The 10,768-nt window shown below is 45.2% G+C and overlaps 1 long non-coding RNA gene across 1 annotated transcript; it reads right to left on the bottom strand.

Moving 5' to 3' along the window:
- Positions 1-264: 264 nt before the first annotated feature.
- On the bottom strand, positions 265-3,759 carry LOC118143215 (uncharacterized). Its single transcript, XR_004727458.3, has 2 exons — positions 2,055-3,759; positions 265-1,761 (listed from the first exon to the last, which is right to left on the bottom strand). It is a non-coding gene; the product is annotated as an uncharacterized LOC118143215 (long non-coding RNA).
- Positions 3,760-10,768: the final 7,009 nt, after the last annotated feature.

Below are 10,768 nucleotides of genomic sequence, written 5' to 3'. Positions count from 1 at the left end.
TCTACTATGATTCATTGAGCAATTACTGCATACCAGGCATGGTTGTAGATGTTGGAGGTCTTGATGAACAAGACAAGGTCCCTGCTCTCATGGAATGACCTAGTGAGGCAAAGCAGGCAAGCAAGCAAACACAAATCCTTCCTGCTAAAATAGGGTGACCCGACAGAGGTGGCACAGCGACTCTAGGTGGGATGGCCAGGAAAGATCTCCCAAGGAGGTGCTGATATCTGAATGCCAAGAACAGGCAGTCGTGCAATGGTCGGCGGGGGAAAGCCTTTCAGAGGAGGGACCAGCAAAGGTAGTGCAAGTTCTCCAAGCAGCAATGAGCTGGGAATATTCCAGAAGCCAAGAGAAGGCCAGCATGGCTGCAGAGAAGTGGGCAAGGAGGAAAGTATAGAGTGAGGGACCAGCTGGAGTCTGCAGGACTCTGTAAGTGGGAGAGAGAGTCGAGACCTGAATGAGGTGGGAAGACAGGGCAGGTTTTAAGCAGGAGAGGGGCATCCTCTGGTTACATTTTCAATCTGTCATTTTGGCCACTGTGTGGAGAGTTGACGAAAATGAGAGCAGAAGCAGGGAGTCCAGTTAGGAGGCTCCCGAATTAGCCCAGGGGAGAACGGACAAACACCTGGAATAAAGTGGAAGTGGGGAGGTGGAGGTGCAGGTGCAAGCACTCAGGATGTGTTGGGGTGGAAATCGATGGGACTTGCTAATCATGGACTGGAATTGGGGATGAGAGGAAGACAAGTCTCAAGGAAACTGTGTATACATTTTTTTGCCTTGAAAAATTAGGTAGATGGTGGTACTTCTTAGGTGGGAAAATGGCAGAAGATGGGCAGGAGCTGGTTTGGAGGGTTAAAATAATAGTAAGCACTCACATTTACCAGGTTCTTCCTCTGTGCCTGGCTCTCTTTACATCAGGAAGTCCCCAATCTCCACACTGTTGGTATTTGAGATGAGATAATGTTTCATCGTCCTGTACATTGTGGGATGTTAACATCTCTAGTGGGTAGTCCCTACCCACTAGATGCCATTAGTATGCATGCACGTGTATATGCATGAGTGTACACAGAGAGAGAGAGAGTTGGACAACCAAAAATGTCTCCAGACACTGCCAAATGGCCCCTAGGGAAAATCATTCCTGGTGAAGAGGCTGTTCTACATGGAATCTCTTCTGTAAGCCTCACAACCACTCTATACAGATGAGGAAACGGAGGCCCAGAATACTTAATTTATCCAAAGTCATGAGTCTTTATTTTTAGCCAAGTTGGGAATGAGTGCCCACTGACCATTGCTATGGTATGTCTGTGTCTCTCCAAAATTCATGTTGGAACCTAAGACCCAATGTAATAGTATTAGGAGGTGGGACCTTTGGGATGGAATTAGTGTCCTTACAAAAGGCCTTGAGGGAGTTGATGTGCCCCTTCTAACTCTTCTGCCATGTGAGGACACAGCAAGAAAGCACCATCTTGAAAGCAGAGAGCAGTCCTCACCAGACACAAAATCTTCTTGCCCCGATCTTGGACTGCTCGGCCTCCAGAACTGTGAGAGATAACGTTCTGTTCTTTATAAATTACCCAGTCTTGGGTACTTCTGTTACAGCAGCACAAACACACTAAGACAACCATTCACGGAGAGAGCTTCAACAGGCAGGTGTGTACACGCCACTGAGGTGCAGGGGAGTGTCAGGGTGAAGACAGAATCTGCAATTGGGAGTCCCTGGTGTCCAGATGCGACTTTCACTGTGGAACTGAATGAGGTCACCTAAGGAGAATAGAACATCCCCTCTCTTGAGGAACTTCACTTCTATTTTCTCTACTCTCTTCTGCATTACCAGTTAATCATTCCCACAAGCAAACACAGTGTGACTGTTCCTTGGCACCACCTCCCCCTCCAGTGCCTGCCCCATTTCTCTGCTCTCTTTCATAGCAAAATTCCTTAAAGAATTGGTACAATCTGTCTCTTCAAAATGTCACCATTCATTCTCCCCTCCACCCACTCTAAGTAGGCATTCATCCCGACACTCAACTAAGACTGCAGCCTCCAGCCCATCATACCCAATGATCACTCCTCTGTCCCCATATTACTGGCCCTCTTGGCAGCTTTGGACACAGTTGTGCTCCCTCCTTCTTGAAGCATCTTCTTTCCTTGGCTTCCATGACACCACGCAGTCTTGGCTCTTCCTCTAAGTGTGGAAGGGGCCCAGGGTCTGGTCCCAGCCCCCTTTGCTTCCCTATTTACCTGAAAGAAATAATATGAATGGCCAGTACACATCGAAGATTGTGCTTAGCCCCGATTATAACCAAAGAAATGCCCACTAAAACAAATGAGATCTATTTTTAATCTAGCACAATAGCAAAGATTCAAAAGATGCATTATACTCAGTGTTGGCACAGATGTGGAGAAACAAACACTCTCATTTGTCATTGGTGAGAAGATAAGTGGTATCATCTTTTTTAGAAGGCATTTTCCCAATATTGATCGAGACATATAAAATAGAATGATCAATCCTACACTTTGTTCTAAACTTTCTTATTGACGTAATTTCAGACTTACAGAAAAATTGCAACAATAATACAGAGAATTCCCAGGTACCCTACCCGTCATCCACACCACCTAGATTCCCCAGATATTATCTCTCTACATTAGTGTTCTCCCTCTCCCTCTCTCCCTCCTTTTCTCTCTCTCCCCAAATATATATATACACATATGTACATGTATATATACACATACATAAGGATACATGTAAACACATACATTATGTATAAACCTATATATATATATATGCATATATGTATATATGATAGTTTTTTATTTTTATACTACATACATACATATTTTTCTGAACCACTTAGTGGTAAATTGCAGGCATGATATTCTTTACCATAAAGACATAACCAAAGTATAAGAATCAAAATCAGGAATTAACATTGATATAATACTGCCATCTAATCCACAGATCTCAACGGGATCTCAGCAGTTGTCAACATGGCGCCTCTTTCAGCAAAAGTCAATCCTCCAATCGTGATGCCTCTTTAGTTTCTTTCAATCTGGGACAGTCCCTCAGCTGTCTGTTTCATGACTTTGTCACTTTTGGAATCCAGTTTTATACAATTTTATTTTACAGAATGTCCCTGAGTCTGAGTTTCATAGATTCATTTTGGCTTAAACACATTGGTCTTTCTCTTCCCTCTGCCAGGATACTGGTTTCTTAGCTTTTCAAGTTATTTTCTTCTCCTCCTTTCATCACCCCTTCCAAAGAGACTTCCTACTAAATAGAATTACAAGCAATTCTCAAAATTGTTTTTTAAAAATTGGCCAAACAATGGAGCAATGTGATGTTTTAGACCAGGGGTTGGCAACTACTATACATGAACTAAGAATGGTTTTTACATTTTTAAATGGTTGGCAAAAAAAAAAAAAAAAAAAAAAAAAAAAAAACCTGAAAGAAGAACATTTTGTGAAATATTCATGAAAATTAAATGAAATTCAGTTTCAGTGTCCACAAATAAAGTTTTATTAGGACACACGTGGGCCCATTTGTTACATTTATCTGTGGCTACTTTCCTACTACAATGGCAGAACTCGGTAGTAGCCACCAAGAGTCACTGCTCTCATCTCCTTGTGTGGCTGCTCAGCACGCTACAAACCACATGCCCCAACTCCAAGTTGACAGCATACATATCGCTGTGGGCAGCATTGTATGTGTGTGTGTATGTATGTATGTATGTATTGAGATGGAGTCTTGCTCTGTTGCCCAGGCTGGAGTGCAGTGGTGCAATCTCAGCTCACTGCAACCTCCGCCTCCTGGGTTCAAGCCATTCTCCTGCCTCAACCTCCTGGGTAGCTGGGATTACAAGTGCCCACACCACACCCAGCTAATTTTTGTATTTGTAGTAGAGACGGGGTTTCACCATGTTGATCAAGTTGGTCTCGAACTCCTGACCTCGTGATCCACCAGCCTCGGCCTCCCAAAGTGCCAGGATTACAGGCGTGAGCCACCACACCCAATCAGCGTTTTATTTTTTTATTACCAGTGCATACACATCATGTCAAAACAAGAAGAGTGGACTTCCAATGTTGTACTTTTTAAAAATACATGATAATCGTGTGGTCAAATACACGTAACATGAAATTTGCCATCGTCACTATTTTTAGCTCTGTAGTTCAGCAGCAGTCGGTACACTCACTTTCGGGCAGGGCAGTCACCACCACCATTCAGCTTCTGAACTCCTTTTGTTTTGAAAAACTGAAAATCTGTACCCATTAAACAAGAACTCCCGATCCCCCCCCTCCTCTGGTCCCTGAAAACTATCATTCCACTGTCAATAAAATAAAATGTCAATGAACTGAGTTTCCTAATTGGCTTCTATTATTGATTCACTAATTGGGTAGCATCCCATCGGTGAACCAGAAAGACACCCCAGTGAGCAGAGAGGGTTGGCTTTGGGGGCACAAAAGGGCTGAAGGGGAACAGAAACAAGGAACAAAAAGTAGACTGGGCATTTCAAGGTAACTTTCCCAGTAGGGGGAAAGTAGGGGGGACTTCCTTACCACATCAGCTCAGGTTGACTGGGTGGGACCTTGTTTGTCGGTTGCTGTAAATCTGTTTTTGCGGAAAACTGACTGTTTTAAAGGTCCATTTGATGACGTGGCACCTGGCATGAGTGACTCTAATCTGGGATCTAGTGCAGGAGCTTAATCCAGTAAATTTTATTTAACCCTACTGTCTGTCCCTATGATTTTGATTAGTCTGGGTACCTCGTAGAAGTGGAATTATATGACATTTGTCCTTTGGTGACTGGTTTATTTCATTGACAATAACATACTGAAGGTTCATCCACATGATAGCATGTGTCAGAATTCCCTTCCTATTTATTTATTTATTTTGAGATAGAGTCTCACTGTGTCCCCCAGGCTGGAGTGCAATGGCACAATCTCAGCTCACTGCAGCCTCCAAATACCGGGTTCATACAATTCTCGTGACTCAGCCCCCCAAGTAGCTAGAATTATAGGTGCATGACATCACGCCCAGCTAATTTTTTTATCTTTTTAGTAGAGATTAAAAAATCAGTAGTAGCCACCAAGAGTCACTGCTCTCATCTCCTTGTGTGGCTGCTCAGCACACTACGAACCACATGCCACAACTCCAAGTCAACAGCATACATATCGCTGTGGGCAGCATTGTATGTATGTATGTATGTATGTATGTATGTATTGAGATGGAGTCTTACTCTGTTGCCCAGGTTGGAGTGTAGTGGTGCAATCTCAGTTCACTGCAACCTCCGCCTCCTGGGTTCAAGCCATTCTCCTGCCTTCACCATGTTGGCCAGGCTGGTCTCGAACTCCTGTTCTCATGTGATCCACCGGCCTCTAGCTCCTGAAGTATTGGGATTATAGGCATGAGCCACTGCTCCCGGCCATTTCTTCCTTTTTAAGGCTGAGTAATAATCTATGTATGTATATACCACATTTTGTTTATCTACGTATCCATCAATGGCGGAGTGTCACGTTTTTAAGGCCCAGTGAAGCCTGCATTATTTTGTTATCCAATTAGATAGCAAAACCTTGTGCTTATTAGCCAATGACACTATATCTGTGCTAAAAGATTATAATACGCCGGGCGCAGTGGCTCACGCCTGTAATCCCAGCACTTTGGGAGGCCAAGGCGGGTGGATCACAAGGTCAAGAGATCGAGACCATCCTGTTCAACAAGGTGAAACACCATCTCTACTAAAAATACAAAAATTAGCTGGGCATGGTGGTGCGCGCCTGTAGTCCCAGCTACTCGGGAGGCTGAGGCAGGAGAATTGCTTGAACCCAGAAGCAATTTTCTAGGTTGCGGTGAGCCTAGACCATGCCATTGCACTCCACTCCGGGTAACAACAGCGAAACTCCATCTCAAAAAAAAAAAAAAAAGACTATAACACATGTCTTGCTCCACAAAATCTAAAATATTTACTCTCTGGCTGTTTATAGCAAAAGTTGGTCAACCTGATTTTTATTTGATCCTGGCTTCACAGCAGTCATGGAACTGAACTTCAACCCACTTTGTTGCACGCTGATGTTGGCATGGCCCTATTTCAGATACCAACTCAAATGCTCAACCTTTTATCCAAACTTTGTGCGGACTTCCCTGCAAATGCACTTGACTGTTTCCTCCCAACTTTGCCCGTTCAAACGTCACTCAGAACCACCCCTAACCCCCATCTCCACCCACAGGCCAGGTCTGTTGCCATGGTTTGAATATTTGTCTCCTTCAAAACTCCTGTTGAAATTTAATCCCCAATCTGGCTGTATTGAGAGGTGGGGTCCTTAAGAGGTGGTTGATTCATGAGGGCTCTGCCCTCATGAATGGGTTAATCCAGTCATGGATTAGTGAATTAATGGGTTCATAGACTCATGGGTTATCATGGGAGAGGAACTGGTGGCTTCATAAGGAAAGAAAGAGGCCTGAGCTAGGCTGTGGGCACTCAGCTTCCTTACCACCTTGGGACTCTGCAGAGAGTCAGCAGCAGCAAGAAGGACCTCACCAGACGCAGCCCCTGGAAATTGGATGCAGCCTCCATAACTGTAAGAAATAAATTCCTTTCTTTGTAAATTACCCAGTTTCAGGTATTCTATTATAAGCAACAAAAAACAGACTAAGACACTTGACCTTTCTTGCCCAAACAGTCATTCTGTAAATACTTCCTTATGCCTCTTCTGAACCCAGCCCTTGGAAGTTGACATGAGAGGGAAGGTGACACTTACTCACCCAGACCTGTCCCTACCTTCCCACCCACATGCCCAGCACCTTCCTGAACTTAATCATAGAATATTTAAATTACATGATCTGAGGTGCTCAGGCTCTGCAGCAGATGTGAATTATACAAGCTCTGAGCATGTAAGCTCTCTTATGCTTTTTTTTTTCTCTTTTTATTTTATTTTATTTTATTGGTTTTGTTTTGTTTTGTTTTGTTTTTTTGAGACAGAGTCTTACTCTGTTGCCCAGGCTGGAGTGTAGTGACATGATCTTGGCTCAATGCAACCTCTACCTCCTCTGGCCAGCTTGCCCTTCCCTTCTCTCCTCACCTCTCACCTCTCCCTGTTGAGACGCTAGTCACTTGTCAAGGGTCTCCCCAAACGTCACCTGCACAGGAATGTGCTCCTGTGTTCCTGAGTGGCAGTCACAGCCCTCCTTTATCCTCATACCTACAAATCACCTCATACCTACAAATCCCTTCAAGTCTCAGAGCCTCAGTCTCAGCATCTGTCAAATGAGGAGAAGAAAAATATGCCCCTCAAAGGTTTGTTGTGGGAATGAAACTCAGTAACACAGAAAACACTTAGCCCAGAGCCTGACACAGGGGAGGAGCTCAGCCAGCATGGGCTAAAGACGCCGCTCCAGAACCCTGGCTGGTTGCAGCAGATCAGGGCCTCCATGGGCAAATGCAGAACCAACTGAACGAGCTGTTGAGCCTGAGCCCAGGAAGAAGGGAAGTGCGCACCTGGAAGGGAGGTGCCCATCCAGGACGACTCCCTGAAGGAGGATGGATTGCTTCTGCCAGGTACTATTTAGATGATGGTGGAAGATGAGGGTGAGATGTAGGGTGAGGTCAGCACGTGATTTCACGCCAGCACTAGAGTAAGGGACATGTGGTGGTGGGCGGAGTCAATCATAGCCAGAGTCGATCATCAAGCCTTTGGGGGGTTACGAGCTTTGTCCTGAAAGTCAAGCAAAGAAAACAAGGACAAGAACCATGCATTTGTTGAGCGCTTACTATTTGCCTGGTGCTGTGCTAAACACATGATGTGTTCCAGTTTGGTTTACACCAAAGCTAGCATCAGCACTGAAAGTGTAATGGAAGGGCCAGGTAGACCGGGTTCGAATCCCAGCTCTACCTTGTGCTGGCTGTGTGACCTTGGGCAGGTCCGTTTCCCTCTCTGAGCCTCAGTTTTCTCATCTGAAATGTAGGGCAGCAAAGGAAAAAACTTTTCTTTCTATCCTTCTAGGTTCCTGACTGGAGCCCTTGCAACAAAAAAGCAGATTAACAAGGGAAAACCATGCAAATGTATTCAATATAAATTTTACAGGAGACAGGAGCCTTCATAAGGAAATGAAGACCCACTGAATGCAGTGGTGTGATCATAGCTCACTACAGCATCAGCCTCCCGGGCTCAAGCAATCCTCCTGCCTCAGCCTCCAGAGTAGCTGGGACCACAGTACAGGCATGCGCCACCCAATTTCTTTAGCTGAATACTGGTTGCTTAAGCAGTGACTCACTGTTCTCATAAAAACCTTATAATGGTCCCCAGAAACCAGACAAAGTGAGGAGATTCCACTGGATGTCATTTACATACCTGTAGCAGAGTGGTCCCCAACAGATAAAAAGTTTTTGAATAGAATTCAGAACAGAATCAAGCAGTAAATCCATCTGCTGGCACCATGCCTCCAGTGAGGGCTCCCAGAACCTTCTAATCATCTCAGAATCAAGAAGTTTCAAATCATGGCAGAAGGTGAATGGGAGCGGGCATGTCACATGGCAAGAAGCAAGAGAGAGAGAGAGGGAAGGGGTCTTTTAAACAGCCATCTGTCATGTAAACTAATGGAGTGAGAACTCACTCATGACCGCAAGCAAGGCACCAATGCCTTCACGAGGGATCCACCCCAAGACTTAAGCACCTCCCTCTAGGCCCCATGTCCAACACCAGGGATCATGTTTCAACATGAGATTTGGAAGGGACAGATATTCAAACTGGATCATTGTGCCCCTGGCCCCCAACTCGCATGCCCTTCTTACATTGCAAGATACAATCACCCCTTCCCAATAGTCCCCGAAAGTCTTGACTTGTTCCACCACCAACTCAAAAGTCCAAGTCCCATGTAAGACCCAAGGCAAGTTTCTATCACCTACAATCCTATATGACGAAAACCAAGTTCTTTACTTCCAAGATACAACGGTGGTACTGGCCTTGGGTAAAGATTCCCATTCCCAATGGAAAAAGTGGCCAAAGGAAAGGGGAACCGGCCACATACGAGTCCCAAAACCCAGCAAGAAAGACATTCAATCTTAAAACTCCAAAATCACCTCCCTTGACTCCATATTCTGCATCTGGGGCACTCTGCTACAGGGAGTGGGCTCCCCAGGCCTTGGGCAGGCCCAGCCCCATGGCTTTGCTGGGTGGGCACAGCCCACGTGGCTGCTCTCACAGGTTGGAGTTGAGTGCCTGCAGCTTTTCCAGGATGAGGGTGCAAGCTGCCAGTGGCTCTACCATTCTGGAGTCTGGAGGGCAGTGGCCCTGTTCTCACAGCCCTGCTAGGCAGTGCCCCTGAGGGTACTCCCTGTGGGGGCTCCAACCCCACATTTCCCCTCACCACTGCCTTAGCAGAGTCTCTTTTCTGGGGCTCTACCCCAGCGCCATGCTTCTTTTTATTTTTTTGAGACAGAATCCTGCTCTGTCATCCATCATCCAGGCTGGAGTGCAATGGTGCAATCTCAGCTCACTACAACCTCCACCTCCCAAGTTCAAGCAGTTCTCCTGCCTCAGCCTCCCGAGTAGCTGGGAATACAGGCTCCCACCACCACACCTGGCTAATTTTTATATTTTTAGTAGAGATGCAGTTTCATCATGCTGACCAGGCTGCTCTCAAACTCCTGACCTCAGGTGATCTGCCTGCCAAAGTACTGGGATTAGAGGCCACCACACCCAGCCAATGCTTCTTTTTTTTTTTTTCTTTCTTTCTTTTAGTATTTTGCCAAGGCTGAGTTGTCCAGGCATCATGCTTTCTCTGCAGCTTGCAGAACTATGAGCCAAATAAACCCCTTTTCCTTATCAATTACCCAGCCTCAGGTATTCCTTTATAACAATGCGAAGTGGACTAAAATATCAACTGAATCCAAACTAGTGGTGAAGCCACCTGGGAGGACATTACTTAACCCCAAATCTCACTTAAGAAATAGGAAACGCATACGCTGAGCCCAGGGGACACAGGCTGTGGCACTGTCCTTTTTAGGTTGTGGGAAATCCTGTTTAAATGGCTCACAATAGGGCTGTGTCCTATCAAGACCTTGGACAAAAACCTCCATCCAAGCCCAAAGTTTCTGTGTACATCAAGGAATCTTGGAGGAGGTGGGAACCCCAAAAACGGGAAAACAAACCTCAAATTTTTCTTGGGGTGACAAGATCATTGTCTTAATAGGCTCTCATTTTTTAATGAGCAATTTAATTGAGCAAATAAATGTTTCAGAGGCCAGGGGCGGTGGCTCACATCTGTAATCTCAGTACTTTGAGAGGCCAAGGAGGGTGGATCACAAGGCTAGGAGTTCAAGACCAGCTTGGCCAATATAGAGAAACCCCTGTCTCTAGTAAAAATATCAAAATTAGCCGGGCGTGGTGGCATGTGCCTATAGTCCCAGCTACTTGAGAGGCTGAGGCAGGAGAATCTTGAACCTGGGAGGCAGAGGTTGCAGTGAACCAAGAGTGGGCCACTGCACTGCACTCCAGCCTGGGCAACAGAGTGAGATTCCTTCTCAAAAAAAAAAAATGTTTCAGAGACTCAATTTCAAGTTTGGAATTTGAAATATTTTTAATTTAAGAGAATATGGTCTATGTTAAGCTTGTCCAACCCTTGGCCAGTGGCTCTGAACGCAGCCGTGGCTTTGAATGTGGCCCAACACAAATTCGAAAACTTTCTTAAAACATTATGAGGTTTTTTGCAATTTTTCCCTTTAGCTCATCAGCTATCATTAGTGTATTTGATGTCTGGCTCAAGACAATTCTTTTTCTT

Source organism: Callithrix jacchus, chromosome 7, assembly GCF_049354715.1.
Source record: "Callithrix jacchus isolate 240 chromosome 7, calJac240_pri, whole genome shotgun sequence".
NCBI classification, from domain to species: domain Eukaryota; kingdom Metazoa; phylum Chordata; class Mammalia; order Primates; family Cebidae; genus Callithrix; species Callithrix jacchus.
Note: the sequence above shows the minus strand (reverse complement) of the source record. Positions and strands in the feature narration are given on the sequence as shown.